This window comes from Equus przewalskii, chromosome 26 (genome assembly GCF_037783145.1).
Source record: "Equus przewalskii isolate Varuska chromosome 26, EquPr2, whole genome shotgun sequence".
Lineage (NCBI taxonomy): Eukaryota > Metazoa > Chordata > Mammalia > Perissodactyla > Equidae > Equus > Equus przewalskii.
The window spans coordinates 8,882,138-8,902,254 of NC_091856.1; the positions used below are offsets into that span (position 1 = coordinate 8,882,138).

At 32.7% G+C, this 20,117-nt stretch overlaps 1 protein-coding gene across 7 annotated transcripts in view; it reads left to right on the forward strand.

Moving 5' to 3' along the window:
• Nucleotides 1-20,117, forward strand: part of LOC103548718 (cylicin-2-like) — a 45,010-nt gene that overhangs the window by 13,253 nt on the left and 11,640 nt on the right. For 2 of the 7 annotated variants that reach the window (XM_070596980.1, XM_070596979.1), the window contains 3 exons: nt 3,608-3,665; nt 4,756-4,958; nt 17,729-17,897. The gene's annotated coding sequence lies outside the window, so the exon portion shown is untranslated. The remainder of the gene's footprint in view (nt 1-3,607; nt 3,666-4,755; nt 4,959-17,728; nt 17,898-20,117) is intronic. The other 5 variants (XM_070596983.1, XM_008516647.2, XM_070596982.1 and 2 more) reach the window with 3 other exon arrangements.

The following is a 20,117-nucleotide window of genomic DNA, read 5'->3' on the forward strand; positions in this document are numbered from 1 at the left end:
TCTTTTTGATACTATTGTAATAGGACTGTTTTCTTAATTTGCTTTTCATATAATTTGCTGTCATGGAAACAACTGATTTTTCTATGTTGATTTTGTATCTTACCAAATTTCTCAATTTATTTATTAATTCTAATAGGGTTTTGTGGAGTCTTCCAGGTTTTCTACATACCAAATCATGTGATCTGCAAGCAGAGATAATTTTACTTATTCCTTTATGATTTGGAAGCCTTTCATTTTTTTTCTTGCCTAATTTCTCTAACTGGGACTTCTAGCACAATGTTGAATAGAAGTGGCAAAAGTAGGCATCCTTGCCTTGTTCCAGATCTTAGAGGAAAAGCTTTATGTTTTCAGGTTGAGTATGATGTTTGCTGTGGGATTTTCATATATGGCCTTTATTATGTTGAGGAAAATTCCTTCTATATCTAGTTTTCCAAGAGTTTTTAGCAGGAAAGGATGTTGAATTTTGTCAAATTCTCTTTCTACATCTATTGAAATGATCATGTGATTTTTGTGATTTATTCTGATAGTGTTGTGTATCATGTGAATTGTCTTGTGTACATTGAAACATCCTTGCATCCAGAGATAAATTCCACTTGATCATGGTGTATGATCCTTTTAATGTGCTGTTTAATTTGGTTTGACAATATTTTGTTGAGGAATTTTGCATCTATGTTCATCAGAGAGATTGGTCTGTAGATTTATTTTCTTGTGTCTTTATCTGGCTTTGGTATCAAAGTAATTTTGGCCTCATAAAATGAGTTTGCAATTATTTCATCCTCTTCTATTTATTGGAAGAGTTTGAGAAGGATTGGTGTTAATTCTTCTTTAAAAGTTTGATATGATTCACCAGAGAAGACATCTGGTCCTGGGTGTCTTTTTGTTGGGAAGTTTTTGATTACTGATTCAATCTCTTTACCTAGTATTGATCTGTTCAGATTTTCTGTACCTTCATGATTCAGTCTCACTAGGCTGTCTATTTCTAGGAATTTCTCCACTCTTCTAAGTTATGCAGTATGTTGGTTCATATTCCAACAGCATTTGCTCACTTTGTGTATCTGTGTCACATTTTGGGAATTCTTATAATATTTCAAACTTTTTCATTATTATATTTTTTATGGTGGTCTGTGATCAGTGATCTTTGAGGTTACTGTTGTAATTGTTTTGGGACATCACGAACCACATTCATATACAACAAACTTTATTGATAAGTGTTGTCTGTGTTCCTGCTGCTCCATTGACCAGCCATTCCCCCATTTCACCCACTTTTCCTCAGGCCTCCCTATTCCCTGAGACATAACAATGTTGAAATTAGGCCAAGTAATAAACTTACAATGGCCTCTAAGTACTCAAGTGAAAGGAAGAGTTGCATATCTCTCACTTTAAATCAAAAGTTAGAAATAATTAAGCTTAGTGAAGAAGCCATGTCCATAGCCAAGATAGGCCAAAAGGTAAGCCTCTTGCTTCAGCCAAGTTTTGAATGCAAAGGAAAAATTCTTTAAGGAAATTAAAAGTGCTACTCCAGTGAACACAGGAATGACAAAACAGAGAAACAATCTTATTGCTAATGTGGAGAAAATTTTAGCGGTCTGGAGAGAAGACCAAAACAGCCACAACATTCCCTTAAAACAAAGCCTAATCCAGAGCAAAGCCCTAACTCTCTTCAATTCTATTAAGGCTGACAGAGGAGAGGAGGCTGCAGAGGAAAATACTGAAACTAGCAGAGGTTGATCCATGAGGTTTAAAGAAAGAAGCCAGATCCATAACATAAAGTGCAAGGTGAAGCACCAACTGCTGATCTAGAAGCTGTAGTAAGTTATCCAGAAGATCTAGCTAAGGTAATTAATGATGGTGACTATAGTAAAAAGTGAATTTTCTATGTAGATGAAAAATCCTTATATTGGAAGAAGACGCCATCTAATACTTTCATAGCTAGAGAGGAGAAGTCAATGCCTGGCTCCAAAGCTTCAAAAGACAGGCTGACTCTCTTGTTAGGGGATAATGCAACTTTTAAGTTAAAGCCAGTGCTCATTTACCATTCCAAAAATCCTAGGACCCTTAATAATTATGCTAAATTATACTCTGGCTGTGCTCTATAAATAGAACAACAAAGTTTGGAAGACAGGGCATTTGTTACAACATGGTTTACTGAATATTTTAAGCCTACTTGAGACCTACTGCTCAGAAAACAGATTCCTTTACAAATATTACTGCTGATTTACAATACATCTGGTCAACCAAGTGCTCAGATGGAGATGGACAATGAGATTAATGTTGATTTCATGACCACTAACAGAACATCATTCTGGAGCCCATGGGTTAAGGAGTAACATCTACTTTTAAGTATTATCATTTAAGAAATACATTTTGTAAGGCTATAGCTGCCATAGATAGTGATTCCTCTGATGGATCTGGGCAAAGTAAATTGAAAACCTTCTGGAAAGGAGTCACCATTCAGTTGTTGCTTTTCAGAACATTTGTGGTTTATAGGAAGAGGTCAAAAAAAATATCAACATTAACAGGAGTTTTGGAAGAAGTTGATTCTAACCCTCATGGATGCCTTTGACGAGTTCAAGACTTTAGTGGAGGAAGTTATTGCAGATGTGGTGGAAATAGCAAGAGAACAAGAATTAGAAGTGAAGCCTGAAGAGGTGACTGAATTGCTGCAATCTCATGATAAAACTTTAAGAGATGAGAATTTGCTTCTTATGGATGAGCAAAGAAAGCGGTTTCTTGAGATGGAATCTACTCCTGGTGAAGATTGTTGAAATGACAATATAGGTTTAAATTATTACATAAACTTAGCTGATAAAGCAATGGCAGAGTTTGAGAGGATTGGCTTCACTTTTGAAAGACGTTCTACTGTGAGTAAAGTGCTACCAAATAGCATCACATGCTACATAGAAATAAATCACTAAAGAAGAGTTGACTGATGTGGCAAACTTCATTGTTGCACTATTTTAAGAAACTGCCACAGATACCCCAACCCTCAGCAATCACCACCCTAATCAGTCACAGGCATCAACGTTGAGGCAAGACCCTCCACCAACAAAAGATTATGACTTGCTGAAGCCTCAGATGATGTTGGCATTCTTTTTTAGCAATAAAGTATTTTTTAGTTAAGATACATACATTGTTATTTTAGACATAATTCTATTGCCTGCTTAATAAACAACAATATAGTGTAAATATAGCTTTTGTGTGCACTGAAAAACCAAAAAACTCGTGTGATTCATTTTATTACAATATTTTCTTTATCATGGTAGTCTGGAACCAAACCAGCAATATTTCTGAAGTATGTCTACAATTGTTCATAACAGTCCCTTATGAACCTTTTTATTTCTGAAGCATCCCTTATAACGTCTCCTCTTTCATTTCTGATCTTATTTGTCTCTCTCTTGTTTTCTTACTATAGTCAAAAGTTTCAAGACCGTTTATCTTTGCAAAAACCAGCTAAATTGATTTTTCTTCATCATATTTTATCATTATTTCTGCTCTAATATTATTATTTCTACCTTCTGCTAACTTTGGGCTTAGTTTGTTGTTCTTTTTCTAGTTCATTGATGTGTGAAGTTAGGTTGTTTAAGATCTTTCTTCTTTTTTAATGTAGGTGTTTACTGCTACAGATGTTGCTGTCAGTGCTGCTTTTGCTACATCCTATATATTGGGTATGTTGTCTTTTTGTTTTCATTTGTCTTGAGATATTTTGTAATTTCCCTTTTGAGTTCTTCATTGACCCACTTGCTGTTCAGGTATGTGTTATTGAATTTCCACACATTTGTGAATAAACCTATGCATATACAATCCATCACTCTTTGACAAAGATGCCAAGAATACACGATGAGGAAATGATAGTCTCCAATAAATGGTGTCAAGAAAACTGGCTATCCACATGCAAAAGAATGAAATTAGACCCATATCATACACCATACACAAGCATTAGCTCAAAATAGCTTAAAGACCTAAAGATAAGACCTGAAAGTGTGACTCTCCTAAGAAAAAAACATAGGCAAAACTTTATGACATTGGTCTTGGCAACGATTTCTCGAATGTGGTAGTAAGACAAATCAAGAGAAGTAAAAATTATACAAAGGGACTGCATCAAACTTAAAATCTTCTGCACAGCAAAGCAATCAATCAACAGAGTAAGGAGGCAACTTATGGAATGGAAGAAAATATTTACAAATGATATAACTTATAAGGAGTTAATATTAAAAATATAAGGAACTCCTACAACTCAGTAGCAAAAAATCAAATAGCTCATTTAAGAAATGGCCCACGGACTTGAAAAGATTTCTCCTAAGAAAATATACAACAGCGAGCAGGCATATGAAAACATCCTCAACATCCCTAATCATCAGGGAAATGCAATCAAATATTTAACTAAATATCACCTCACACCTGTTAAGATGGCTATTATCAGAAAAACAAAAGATAATAAGTGTTGGTGAAGATGTGGAGGCATGGAACCCTTGTACACTGTTGACTTGAATGTAAAATGGTGTCACTACTATGTAAAATGCTATGGAAGTTCCTCAAAAAATTAAAAATAGAACTACCATATGATCCAGCCACCCCACTCTTAGGTATATAGCCAAAAGAATTGAAAACAGATTCAAAGAGATATCTGCACTCCCATGTTCATTGTAGAATTATTCACAATAGCCGAAATGTAGAAACAACCTAAATGTCTATCGATAAATGGATGGACAGGGAAATGTGATATACACATACAATGGAATTCTATTTCTTCTTTAGAAAGAAGGAAATCCTGTGATATCTGATGACGTGGTTGAACCTGGAGGACATTAAGCATCTGTCACAGGATGACAAATACCACGTCATTCCACTTATACAAAACATCCACAATAGTCAGACTCAAAAAAAACAGTAGAATAGTGGTTTCCAGCAGATGGAAGGAGAGAGAAATGAGGAGTTGCTGTTCAACAGCTAAGTTTCAGGTATGTAACTTTCATTAAACAAGATGGATAAGTTCTAGAGATCTGCACTACATCATATGTATATGGTTAACAATACTGTATTGTGTACCTAAAAAGTTCTCAAGAGGGTAGATCTCACGTTAAACGTTTTTACCACAAAATAAGAAGAAAAACTTAATGGATTATATAGCTAACCTTGGAAGTGGTGACCCCTCCACTACAGAATCTGTCATTCGTACCTTTTTTTGGAAAAGTACTTTTCCTGGTTTCTCAACTTTTGCCCATTCCTTATGATATTCTTTTTAGATCAAATTTTCTCGAGTCTTGGATTTTCTAAATTCTACAAATATTTTGACAGATGAAATCTGAGAGATTATCTCTAATACCTGCTAGTGAGGAGCCTTAGGTCAATAAATATTTAGTGATATATCAAGTTTTCATAGTCTCTCAGTGACAAAATTTGGATGAGAATTCTGGTCTTCAAACTCTCATTCCACTGTTTCTTCTTTCTCCTACTAAGCAAAAGTTTGATCATTGAATGTATGGCCCTATTCTCCCTTCTCATCCAAATATCTCTAATTTAAGTTTTGCTCTGTAGCTTTATTTAAACAAAGATAAACTGAATCAGTATTTTCAGGCTTATTGAAGATAGGGAAATAAGTGTTCTAATCCAAACCATAGAAATTTCGCATATTTTAATTCTACTCTAGAAAAAATATATTTGATATGCAAAATATAAAATTTCCCTGGTAACGATCAATGTATTTTGTTTCATCATTATTATGAGTTAATTAGCTGATAAAATTCCCTTAATATTCTTTCTTCACATAGAACTCATTTTTAGTCCTGACTATATAAATTCTCATTCATATCCTGAAAGATAGTGTTAGTATTTCTTCAAGTAGAATTCAAATAAAATGTATAAATGTAAATGAAAATTTAAATAAAATTTAAATTATAATAAATTAATGTTCAAATGTCAAGGGAAATAAGATTTTCTCGCATCAAATTTGGATAAGTGATACATTATCATGTTACTTTCAATAAAAATTTCTAAATTTGAGATAAAATGTTTTGTGTTAATAAGTTTGATAATTTATGATTATTTGCTACTAAAAGAAGTAAAAACTAAGTTCTGTTTACTGCAACTTTCCTGACGATTGAAATTATCATAAAATAAAAAGTGTAAAATAAGTTCCTATAAACTATTAAATGTTTTGACTTAGGCATCATCACCTTTAAAATGTTACATTCTTTGTAGTTGAAAAAAATCTTGACAAAATATGTTATCATAAAATTTAAGAATTTCTCCATTAAAGATTTTCTTTTTATCATATTGATTAAATTATAAATCTAATATCCAAATATGTAGCCAATTTCTTAAAATAATTTCTACTCCTTTCCTTATTGTCAAACAATTATGTTCACAATACCTATTTTAGACAATTAAAAATCTTCAATAATCATACTGTCATGAATAAAAGCATTAAAAATTTTCTTGTATTGACAATTTACCTATATGAATAAATATGTATTTTTTAAAAAGTAAATGTGTGAGCATAAAAATATGTATATGTAATTATAGGTCCTGATTTTAACAGAGTAGTGTATCCTGAATTTTGAAATATATCTGTTATTGGATAATTTCAATTTGCCTGAATATTCCAAAATTTCTTAATTGATTTTTGTTGTGGGAGAATTTAATTGATTTAAAATTATTTTTATTACACCTTAATGAAGAAACCTTATATAATTTGTTATAGATCTTATATAATTGTTCTTACAAATACTCCTAGAAGTGGAATAATCAATTATTTGAACATCTTAAGGTCTTCTGAGCCTTGCCTCACTTTTTTATTCATTAATATTGTGCTAATCAGCATTCTCAACAGTAGTTATGAAAGTATTTCTCTCATTCTGCTCCCACTCAGAGTTCATATTGATATTATACTTTTTGCCCTTGGAAGGTTGTCACTGAGCTACCATCTGTACCAATTGTCCTCCGTTTTATGTGGGATGCCACCACAGTGTGGCTTGATGAGTGGTGCTAGTTCCACACCCAGAATCCAAACCCATGAACCCCGGGCTGCAGAAGTGGGGTGCACAAACTCAATCATTATGCCACTGGGCCAGCCTCAATATTATACCTTTTAATGTTATCTTCTTTTTCTGTGAGATCAATAGCATGATGTCAGTTTTATATTATTATTTTTAAAAAGTTAATTTTAAATTTTTAAATTTATAATTTATATAACTGTAACATATTTTGTCAAAGTGTAAAACTATTTTTGTTTCCTATGGCATAGCATACTTAGTATTTATTTAATCATTTTGTTTTCTGTTGTCTCAAAACTGTCCATTTTAAAGAACATTCAGGTGCTTTTAGATTATATTTTTCACTTTTTATATAGCTGTTCTTAATACACTCCTTGATGGTTGCAATGTTTTTAACAATATTCACAGAAGTTTTATAAATTTAACAGAAATAAGATTTTCTATAGTTTAGTTATTTAAGGAAGTGAGTTCTGAAGTTAGCCTGCCTAGGTTCAAATCCACTTAATTATATACCATTGTGTAGACTTACATCTTTCTCGGTTGGCCTCATTGTGGCCAAGTGTGTAAAATGTGGATGATACTAGTAACTTAGGTGGTTCTCTCAGAACTAAAAAAAGAGTTAATGTATAGAACGTAATGGGAACAGTGCCTAGCATATAATAAGTACTTCATAAACTTTCCAATTAAAGTAAATATAGGGTTTGCATATTCAAAGCATAGAGGTATGTGTTTTCCAAATGTTATATAATCTTCTTTACACCTCAATGGGTTGTTATTATTCCATTTTGTAAATTAGAAAATTAAAAGTTATACAAGTGAGGAAAATTTTGTTAGATTACATAGAAGGTGTGGAATTTTGGACCTTGATTCACATCTTTTTTCTTCTTACACTCATACTTTTTGTTCCAAAATTTATACATGTAACTTCATTGATCTCAATTGAAGACACTTTCATGCAAAGTTTTAAAAATAGCGTAACAGTGATATATTTGCTGAGCTTTGAATAACTGTTTTGTATTTTGTTTGCCTACTTTCATAAAAGACAACATCGATGGTTTTCAAAACCTTGGATCTCCACATTTCTTCCCTAGAACTTTCTGGATGTCATTTCAATATTTTTTAAATTATTGGAAGAGAATTAGGTTTTCTTTCTTTCTTTTTTCTTGTCTCCTCCCTTCTTTCCTGCCTTCATTTCTTATAGACATTAGACGTCTCCAAATATAGATAAGCTAAGAAACAAGACAGCACACCTGAAAAATATAACAATCATTCCTCAAAAAAAACAAAACATTCCTTCAATCACATACATTTGTGCACAAGGAAATGAAGGAAATTCATTCGAATCAGAAAAACAAAACAATAATTAAAAATCATTGAAGTATGTAAGGGCACTCTATGTATGAAGAATAGAGAAGGGAAATCAGTATTGGTAGTTTAAAAATATGAGTTTAAAATTCACAATTGGTCAAGAGGTTACTAGTCTTTGGGCAATTTTACATGGTAGATGCAATTAAGCCCCATTCCCACCAAATCCACATACGTGTGTCCACAAATTTGGAACCATCAAATTTTTGAACATGTGATTTAGGGGGTAACTATCTCTATTCAAATATGACAATAATGAGAAAGTTTTCTTGGCATTCCCTGGGAGCTTCCTGGGAAAAAATGAGGTAATAATCTTTACTGGATGTTAGAAACTATTTCAAAGCCACCAGCATTGAAACGTATGAATTTTCAATAAAAATATATACAGAAAGTTCAATGAAAGAAATTAGAGAATCCATAAATGGGGGGAAATATATGTGGGAAATTAACATATGTTAAGGTTGGTATTTAAGGTTGCGATGAGGAGATGGAATATTCACTACATTATTTGGGACAACAATAGACCAACTTAGAGAAAATATTTGATATCGACGTTAAAATTTATGCCAAAATAAAATCCAGATAAATCAAAAAGTTACCTACAAATGATGAAAAACTTAAAACCTTAGAATAAATAATGGGGATGGTAACATTTTTATAACTGTGACATAAACTTTGTAAGGCACAATTCAAAATTTTAAGTAAATGATAAAAATTTTACTTGAAAAAATGAAAAGTGAAATCTATGAAGCTGAAATAAAACCAATAAACTATGAAAATCTTGTCAATTTACAAAACTGACAAAATAATATAATTATATAAGTAGATGAAAAGATAAATAAGAAAGGTCATAAATCAACTGATGAAGAAAAAATGCGAATGATGAAGATACAAATTGAATTTTACAGAAATTCAAATACATAATATTGTTAAACTTATTAAAATATGTTGAACCTAAATTTTTATAATAAAAATGTAAAACAAAACTATGAAGAGATGCCATTTTTTTACCTTTCTATTTTCAAAGATAAAGATGAAATTTAAGGGGCTGGCCCTGTGGCCGAGTGGTTGGGTTCACGCGCTCCACTGCAGGCGGCCCAGTGTTTCGTTGCTTCGAATCCTGGGCACGGACATGGCACTGCTCATCGGACCACGCTGAGGCAGCATCCCACATGCCACAACTAGAATGACCCACAACGAAGAATATGCAACTATGTACCGGGGGGCTTTGGGAAGAAAAAGGAAAAAATAAAATCTTTAAAAAAAAAAAGATGAAATTTAATTACTTCTAGATGAAAAGTTAACAATTGTTTGCAAGCCAGAACAACAAAAGCTGCTAGACAATGGAGATGTCATTTGTTTGAGGCCAATAGAGAAATGCTGCAGCAATGAGAACCAGAGGGTCTAAGACTCTGGTGGGGAAAGAGCCTCATAGTGGTGGATTAACATTTACAGATGCTTTTACTCTGGGGATATCTGACTGTCCTGGGCACTGATAGGGTGCTGAAAATCCTGCCTTGATGTCTCCAGAGAGCTGTTTCTTATGGACAGAGAAAGTAGCAAAACGTTGTTCTCTAGTTGAGGGCCTCAAGAATTCAGATGATTCTCTTCAGGATATTTACTCCTGCATGTTGGAGATATGGAAAACTAAAATACTAACTCAAAAGAATCCAAAAAGCAGAGTGGGACATTCAGTAGTATGACAAAGATGGAAAATCAAGATTCATAGGAGGTGGGACTCCCATAGAGAATGCTCCAAGCTCTCCTCTGGAAACCTTATGCTCCCAGAGACAAGCAAGAGGCAGATTGCCTTTTACATGAGCTGGAATCTAGCCTCAATTTAGCACAGTTCTTAGACTAAGTAAGATTAGCCACTGTTCTGACTCCAGCAAGAGGATGTGCTCAAACTCTCAGGAGAAAGATAACATCTTTAAGAGCTACGACTTTTTTTTTTTTACACAATAAACATCACTAAATCAAAATTTTCAAGGTATTACAAAATACCAAGGAAAAAAATCAGGCAATATAATATAAACATTTACAAGAAATTCATAAATTGCAGTTAACTGAAAGAATGTTAAAATAACTATGAAAAATATAGTGAAGAAAGATGGTGAAAATAGATGAAAATACTGAGGTTTTCAACAAAAGTTACAAGCTATGTAAACAAATCAAACTCAATTCTCAATTTGAAAATAAAACATTTGCAAATATCTCATTAGCTGTATTTGATAACATTAACATAGGAGAAGACAGAATTTGTGAACTGGGGAGAAGATCAATAAAAAATATGTATGCTGATGCATTGGGATATAAGACAGATGAAAGTACTCAAAAATGATGGAAAGTGGAAAACAAGAGCGTTAGAAAAATGTGGACTACTAGGGAAGGTTTTATAATACATGCAATTTGATTCCATGAAGGAGAGAAGAGTGGCCAGGATTTCATGCTTGATGTGGCTAAGAACCGTCTAAAACCAACATCAATCCACACATACAAAAGACTCAGAAAAGGCAAAACAGGATAAATACAGAGCTCAAGAGTGAAAGAGATGAAATCTAAAGATATAAACAAAAGTCATATAAAGAGCCATGGGAGTGGGAGGTATATTGCTCTCAAAGAAAGCTACAGGTAAGAACGGTGGTTGATTTTTCAACAAAAACTATTGAAATCAGAGAAAAGTCACATCTTTAAATAGCTGAAACTAAAGCAAGTCAAAATTTCTATATTTAGTTCAAAAATAAATTTAAATGAAGGAAAAGAAACAGAAAATTCATTGCAGGAAATATGTCTCCCCCACAGTAGCAAATGTAGATATTCAGGCAAAAGAGTAATTATATTAGGTGGAAATATTTTATTATAAAATATAACAAAGAATAATGGAAAGACAAAATGTAGGTAAGTAAAACTTTTTAAGAAATGATTGAATAAATCAATGATATTAATGCTTTGTGGAGTTAAAACATGTAGATTTAAAGGTTAAATGTAACAAAGAAGGTGGTGATTGGGTAAATATCACTATTGTGTTCTAAGATAAAGGTAATATATTCTGCAAAACAAACAAAAATGCAAACATCTACATGCTGCTTACAAAAAACACAGTAAAAAATAGAGAAAGAAAGTTGATATAGCTATATCACTCTCAAACAAAATGGACTTTAAGTAGCATTGATACAGATTAAGAGGAAAATTTCATAAAGATAAAGGGTCATTCCACGAGGAAGATATCAGAAATCCAAATTTATATGATCCAAAACAGGTAGTATCATTATAAAAATAAATATGCAGACCAACAATTACAGTAGGGCACATCAATGGTCTGAATAGTTGATACAACAAACAGGACAAAAAAAGTCCTACACATTTTGAAAATGTACAGAATACCTGAAAATATTTAAATACTCCTTAAAAAGATGCAAGTAGCACAACTACAGGCACTCACAACTCAAATAAACAACTATGTACTGGTGGGCTTTGGGGAGAAGAATCAGGAGGGAAAAAAAAGAAGATTGGCAACAGATGTTAGCTCAGGAGCCAATCCTGGAAAAAAAAATGCATGCACATAATAATGACAGAATATATTTTATTTTTAGTAAAAATGGAAATTACAACCAAAATTGAAAATAAGTTAGATATAATGCAGCCCCAATCAATTTTAAAGATTTGAAATAATTCAGTATAAAGTGTATCACAATAGTGAAATTACACTAGATATTAGTAACCATAAGATAACTGGAAAATTGAAAAGTTATTTGCAATTAAAGAAAACACTTCTAAGTAATCCATGGGTCAAAAAATAATTAAAATGAGAATTTGAATAAAATTTGAACTGGATAAAATTGAAGGCATATTTCATAATATATGAAACATTGCTAAAAATCTGATTAGAAGGAAATACATATGCTTAAATATATATTAAAAAGAGAAGCTAAAAATGAGTGATCTATGCATCTACATAATGAAGCTAAAAAAGCACAGAAGGGGCCACAGAAGGGTAGTGGTTAGGTTTGCATGCTCCATTTTGTTGGCCCAGGGTTTGTGAATTCAGATTCTGGGAGCAGACCTACACGCCACTCATCAAGGCAGGCTGTGGAGGCATCCTGCATACAAAATAGAGGAAGATTGTCAAAGATGTTAGTTCAAGAACAATCTTCCTCAAGCAAAAAAGAAAAAAGAACACGGAAAATCAAATCTCAAGAAAATACAAGGGAAAAAAATGTTAACAGCAGAAATTGTTAAAATTGTAAAACAGCAAAGATAAGTAGGTTTTTTTAAAAGAAAAATAAAATTTCACATCTCTTAGCAAAATTAATGAAGATAAAAGAGAAACATAATTTGCCAATATCTGGAATGAAAAGAAGTCACTGCAGACCCTGCAGCCATGATAGTGATAACAAAAAATATAATGAGCAATCTTATGTCAATAATTATGACATTTAAACAAATGGATAAATTATTTGAACAACACACCTTAAGAAATTGAACAATTAATGTAAAATCTGAACACTATTAAATTAAATCATCTACTGAAAAAAAACCCCAAAACATCCCCCAAAGTAAGCTCTAGACCAGGTAGAACTATTGGTGAATTATTCATACCATTAAAGGAAGGCATGTTCTTACTTTTGTACAAAATTTTTCAAAGAGGAAAGGATGCAATACTTTACATGTTTTGCACTTCATTTTATGAAATTAGCCCATCACAATACCGAAATCTTGACAAGAACTTATGAGAAATTTAAGTATATATATATTTCAATATATGCAAATCAATGTGTGACATATCACATTCATAAATGAAAGATAAAAAATCATGTGATCATCTCAATAGATACAGAAAAATCAATTGACAAAATTCAGCATACACTCATGATAAAAACTCAACAAATTGGGTATAGAAACAGTGTACTTAAACATAACAAAAACCACATATGACAAGCCTACAGCTAACACCATACCCTACAGCAAAAGGTGAAAGCTTTCCTCTAATATCAGGAACTAGACAAGAGTTTCTACTCTCACCACTCCCATTTGATATATACTAGAAGTACTGCCCAAATCAATCAGGTAAAAGATAAATAAATAAAAGACATCCAAATCAGTAAGGATGAGGTAAAATTGTCTATATTTGTGGATAACATGATTTTATATTTAGAAAGTCCTAAAGACTCCATCAAAAGATTGTTAGATCAAATCAGGAAATTCAGTAAAGTTGCAGGACACAAAATCAACAAACAAAAATCAGTAACATTTCTATAGACTAACAATGAATTCTCTGAAAAAGAAAGAAAATAATCTCATTTACAATAGCATCAAAAATAATAAAATAAATAGGAATAAATTTAACTAATGAGGTCAAAGATCTCCACAATGAAAATTATAAGATGTTAATAAAAGAAATAGAAGAAGTCACAAATAAATGGAAAGATATCCCATGTTCATAGATTGGAAGAATTAGTAACGCTGAAATGTCCATATTACCCAAAGCCATCCATAAACTCAATGCAATACTTATCAAGATTTCAACAGCCTTTTTTTACAGAAATAGAAAAAACTGCGGTAAAATTTGTATGGAATCTCAGAAGACCCTGAATAGTCAAAGCACTCCTGAGAAACAAGAAAAAGCTGGAGGTATGTAACTTCCAGATTTCAAACTATATTACAAAACTGTAGTAAGAAAACCGGTATGGTACTGCAACAAAAAATAGACACTTAGGCCAAAGGAACAGTTAAGAGACCAGAGACAAAACAATGCATATGTGGTCAACTAATACTTCACAAGAGAGCCAAGAATACTAAATGGGGGATATGAGAGGATCTTCAATAAATGGTTTTGGGAAAACTGGATAATCACATGCAGAAATTAGACCCTATCTTACACCACTCACAAAAATTAACTTGAAATGGATTAAAGACTTAAACACAAGACCTGAAACCATGAACTCTAGACAAGCAAACATAGGAAAAACACCTCCTGACACTGGTCTTGGAAATGATTTTTTGGAGATGATGCCAAAAGCACAAACAACAAAAGAAAAATCAACATGTGAGACTACATCAAACTAAAAGTTTCTACACAGCAAAGGAAACCATCAACAAAATGTAAGGGCAACATATGGAATGAGAGATAATATTTGAAAATCATATATCTGATAAGGGGTTAATATCCAAAACATATAAAGAACTCATACAACTCAATAATAAAAACGCAAACAATACTATTTAAAAATGGGCAGAAGAGGGGCTGGCCCCAGGGCATGGTGATTTAGTTCAGGGCACTCCACTTTGGTGGTTCTGGTTCACAGGTTCAGATCCCAGACAGAGACATGCACCACTTGTTGGCCGTGCTGTGGCAGCAACCCACATGCAAAATGGAGGGAGCTTGGTAGAGATGTTATCTCAGGGTGAATCTTCCTCAGCAAAAATATAATAAATAAAAGTAAAAATGGGCAGAAGAACTGAATAGAGACACCTAAATTCCCAACAGGTACATGAAAAGGTGCTCAACATCACTCATCATCATGGAAATACAAGACAAAAATGACCTATCACCTCACACCTGTTAAAATGGTCGTCATAAAGAAGACAAGAGATAACTCTTAGTGAGGATGTGCAGAAAAGCAAACACTTGTGCACTATTTGTGGGAATGTAAATTGGTTCAGCCACTATGGAAAACAGTATGGAGGTTCCTCAAAAAATTAAAATTACAGGGGCCAGCCCCATGGCCGAGTGGTTAAGTTTACGTGCTCTGCTTTGGCAGCCTAGGGTTTCACTGGTTTGGATCCTGGGTGTGGACATGGCACCGCTCATCAAGCCATGCTGAGGCAGCATCCCACAAGCCACAACTAGAAGGACCCACAACTAAAAATATACAACTGTGTACCAGGGGATTTTGGGGAGAAAAAGGAAAAATACAAATCTTTAAAAAAAAATTAAAATTACAACTAACATGTGATCCAGCAATCCCACTCCTGGATATGTATCCAAAGGAAATGAAAACAGGATATTGAAAAGATATCTGTATCCTCATGTTTGTTGCAGCATTAATCAAAATAGCCAAGACATGCAAACAACCTAAGTGTCCATCAATGGATGAATGGATAAAGAAGTTGTGAGATATACATATAATGGAATATTATTCAGTCTTAAGAAAGAAGGAAATCCTGCCATGCTACACCATGGGTGGACTTTGAGGGCATTATGCTAAGTGAGGTAGGCCAGACAGAGAAAACCAAATACTGTGTGACACTGATTATATAGAATCTAAAAAAGCCAAACTCATAGAAACTGAGAGTAAAGTGGTGGTTACCAGGGGCTGGGTTTGGTGGGGAAATTGGAAAGATGCTGGTAAAAGCACAAACTTGGAGTTAGAAGTTCTTGAGATCTAATACACAGTATTGTGATGATAGTCAACAATACTGTATTATACACTTCAAAGTTGCAAAGAGATAGATCTTAAGTGTTCTTACCACAAAATGAAATGATGATTATGTGAGATGATGGAGGTGTCAGCTAACACTACAGTGGTAATTTTATTATGGTGTATAAATGTATCAAATCAATATGTTGTACACCCTAAGCTTACATACTGTTATATGTCACTTATATCTCAATAAAAACCAACATAATTAAAGTTAAGGTCAATATATAAAAACTATAGATGTAAGTATTGATATACCAACAATTGGCAAAGGAAGGAAAAAATTTTAAATGATATAGACCATTTCCAATAACATCAATACTATCAAAATACCTTGGAAGAAACACAATGATGTGCATAATCTCTGCCATGAACATCACAAAATAGTATTGAGAACATTTTGAAAGGCCTATGTAAATGAAGAGATAGACTACACTTATAGATTTGATGTTTCAGTATTTTAAAGGTGTCCGTTCTATAAAAATATGTCTATAGATTCAATGCAATCTCAAAGTCCCAGGTAGTGTTTTGGGGAAGTGAAAATTATTGTCATGAATAAAACTTACATCCAGAAAGCAGAAAGGGATGATGATCACAAAGTGATACTTGGGGCTCTGGGTGCTGACAAATGATGCTTTTCAAGTTGGCTCTTTTTCCTGTAACACCTTATTATGTTCATTTACATTTTATGCACTTTTATGCACATATGTTATATTTCAAAATAAAAGGAGATTACAAAGTTATAAAAGAGAAATACAAAATATGCTAGAAGGAATAGACTCAAATATATAAAAATAGCCTTCGTTTTTAACTTAACATTAAAATTTAAAGTCAGACATTTTCAGATTGCGTAAAAACAGAGCTTGCTGCTTAATAAGACATAAACTCAAAATTTAATTTTATAGAAAAGTTGAGACTAAATTGTAAAAAACTATATACCCATCAAAATCTAAATGATGGAATAGCTATATTAATATTAAACAAAATAGAGTTCAAGTAAAGGCAAAAGCTGTATTAGTTATAAAGACAGTCATAATATTTTTAAGAAATTTGATTTTTCAGGAAGTCAAAAATTATAAACAAGGATGCATCTAACAATAACAGCTCCTATTTATATAATAGAATAAAGAATTAAAAAATGGCAAAATTACAAAATGTCTTGCATACATTAAACTTTTGGAAGATATTTTTCTCTACTAATTGATGCATAGAGAAGAAAAAAATGGAAGATTTTTAACAAAAAAATTAACAAATGTGTACTACTGGACATGCATTGAAATTACTTTCAAAAATTAGTGTGAATATTTTAAAGCTTACATAATTTGGATAGTTACCAGGTCACAAACAGAGTATGTAAAATATAATGCTTTTTTAGAGGACAATGATGACCTTAACTTTATTAAAGATTTATAAGCCATATCTCAGGATATGTGTATGTGTATGTGTATCTGTGCAATCAAATATCTTAATCCTTTCTCCAGCATTTGAGCATTTTTGCAGATATCTATAAAATGTTCACCATAGGATATCCCATGACAAGCCCTTTAATTAAAAACAAAATTACGGTTGTTGGCCCCTGCTGTAGGTCCCATGACTTTTATTATACATGTAATCTCTCTATATAAAATCATCACATAGAAGTATTATTGGGATAAAATGGGCTTTGAATTCCTAAGTCTTACAGTCAATAATTTATTTTATTTTCACTAAATTGTGCTGTATTACAGAGACACTGCTATGGCAGAGAACATTTGAAAGTAGAGACAATATTTAGGAAGAGTGAAGTAAGAGTGAATACCCTAGGTTCATCAAGTTCTAAATTGAGAAATATAAGAAATTAAGAAATACAGGAGTACTTTTGGAAGTAAAATTTTTCTTCCATTAACACTGGCTATATAGCTTATCCTCAGGTGCAAACATTAATCATGTCTACACTGCTCTATCATTCAGAGAATGTTAGAAGAAGATGTCAAACAGCATAGAGATAATGAGAACATGAGCATGGGAAAACTAAGAAGAAAAGATACACAGAAAAGAGAAATTTATACAGATCCTACTGGAAGTATAACAGAATCTTGGCTATGAAGACTTTACAAGATGTTATTCTTCAAGGTCTATGGTATGTACTGAATCGTAATTTTGCTGAATTTTAATAATGCTTAATGGTAGAGTGGTATATGAGAGTCCACCACTCAGCTCAGTGTGATCCTTGTCTGCTGGGCCTTCAAATCTCATCAAAACATCCTCTGTCCAATCTTTGTGGACTATGCATTCACTTTTGAAATGAGTTAAAATGTCTTTAAATGTTCATCAGTTCAGTTTTGTAGATTTAGGAACTTTTTTTATCATTGGTACTGCAAAAATGAATGTTAAATAGTGAACTTATTTGCATGGAAAAATTTAATTTATTTTCTATTATGACTGTAATTAACTTATATAACTATTTAGAGTACGAGATATTCATGTAATTTTCCCCATACATAACATCCTGTATATTCTAGAGAAATGAGAAGTAGCAGGGGGTGTAATAAATCCAGATTTTATTACTAGGCAATTGTCAGAATTTATCTTCCACTAATGGAAAGGGATTGATGTACTTTCAGCCATTCTTGAATTGTATTTATAATTACTATTTCCTAAAAGAAAAGAAATGCGCAAGTTCTGTCTATCCACCAAAGTACTAATTAAACTTTACTTGTGCTTATCAGTAGGATTTATATGACATAGAGAAAAACAGAAATTATTTAGACTCTAATTGTTATTCATTTTAATAATTCTATTTCTCATATTATTATACCGTAAAATAAGTGTTAAATTGCCAAAAGATTACAGTTGGTGATAAAAATAAAATATTTCTACACATATTCAATTCTGAATTTAATGTGACTAATTAGTCTGTATGATTACATATGGAAAACATCATCATTTTACAGTCTGAAAATGTGAATAAACATGATAATAGAGTTGGCTGAAGAGCTCATTTATAAGCTTTATTAATCGAATATTAGTAAAAGTTTAAGAAATTTAATTATTTATTTATTTATTTTGAGGAAGATTAGCCTGAACTAACATCTGCTTCCAATTCCCTTCTTTTTGCTGAGGAAGATTGGCCCTGAGCTAACATCCATGCTCATCTTCCTCTATTTTATGTGTGGGATGCCTGCCACAGCATGGCTTGACAAGCGGTGCATAGGTCTGCACCCAGGATCCCAACCAGTGAACCCTGGGCCGCTGAAGCGGTATATGTGAACTTAACCACTGCGCCACTGGGCCCGTCCCTTAAGAAATTTATTTTGATATCCGTAGTCCTAATTCCATATCAGAAATATCAATAATAACACCACAAAGGAAAAGTCCCTAATTAAAAAAGGCAACTAATACAGATATATTTAAAGTATATATCACTCCTTGATATCTACTTAGTCTTCTTTCCATGAAGCATCAAGTACTGTTAATGAAAAAAGCAAATAGGAATCACTGAAAAGAGACGAGAAAGTTACAAGTAATCTATTAAGTGAGCATTTGTGTACCATATTACTTTATGATCAGAAAAATACTTTTAAAAATAATAGCAAAATCCAAAAATATTTCAATACTATAATCAACCTCCAAGCCATTATTTCTGTGCTTAATCTATGAAACATTTTTACATTGAATTAACAGCAGCAGCAAAATCAACTAATATTTATTGATCACTATTTGCTAAACACTTTTCTTATATTGTCACTTAATCATCAGAACAATCCTAATATGTTATATCTGCTTAATTGAAGCTTTAAGAGGTGGAGTAACATGAATAAATTTGCACAGCTAGTGGTAAAAGCAGAATTTGAGTCTGAATTTGAATCTCATATGACACTAGCGTTTAGACAACGGTTTTATAGCTTATCTGTTCTGAGATTTGGGGGAGTTTTTCTCAAACACTTCAGCCTTAGTTTCTTCATAGCCTCATTTCTTCTGCACTGCTCATCAAGCCATGCTGAGGCAACATCCCACATGGCACAACCAGGAGGACCTACGACTAGAACATACAACTATGTACTGGGGGGCTTTGAGGGGGAGAAGAAGAAGGAGGAGGAGGAGGAGGAGGAGGAGAAGAAGAAGAAGAAGAAAAGAATATTGGCAACAGATGGAGCTCAGGTGCCAATATTTAAAAAAAAAATGCATTTGAAAAATTTAAGTGAGTCTGTGTAAAATATAAGCTGCCTTGATGGTCTAGTGGTTAAGATTTGGCACTCTCACTGCTGGTCTGGGTTCTTTTCCCAGTCGTGGAACCATACTACTGATCTGTCGATTGTCATGCTGTGGCAGCTGTGTGTTGCTGTGATGCTGAAAGCTA